The sequence below is a fragment of the Grammomys surdaster genome, unplaced genomic scaffold, assembly GCF_004785775.1.
Source record: "Grammomys surdaster isolate TR1022 unplaced genomic scaffold, NIH_TR_1.0 206, whole genome shotgun sequence".
In the NCBI taxonomy this organism is placed as follows: Eukaryota; Metazoa; Chordata; class Mammalia; order Rodentia; family Muridae; genus Grammomys; species Grammomys surdaster.
The window spans coordinates 3,346,153-3,346,400 of NW_021604651.1; the positions used below are offsets into that span (position 1 = coordinate 3,346,153).

At 39.5% G+C, this 248-nt stretch overlaps 1 protein-coding gene across 1 annotated transcript in view; it reads right to left on the reverse strand.

Moving 5' to 3' along the window:
* Alkbh8 (alkB homolog 8, tRNA methyltransferase) overlaps positions 1–248 on the reverse strand; it is a 53,789-nt gene that overhangs the window by 44,452 nt on the left and 9,089 nt on the right. The window lies entirely within an intron of this gene.

The window sequence follows — 248 nt, forward strand, 5'->3', positions numbered from 1 at the left end:
CTGACTGACAGAAGTGTGGATATATACTGACAGAAGTGTGGATATATGCTGACAGAAGTGTGGATGCATACTGACAGAAGTGTTGATGTATACTGACAGAAGTGTTGATGTATACTGACAGAAGTGTGGATATGTACTGACAGAAGTGTGGAAATATACTGACAGAAGTGTGGAAATATACTGACTGACAGAAGTGTGGAAATATACTGACTGACAGAAGTGTGGATATATACTGACTGACAGAAGTG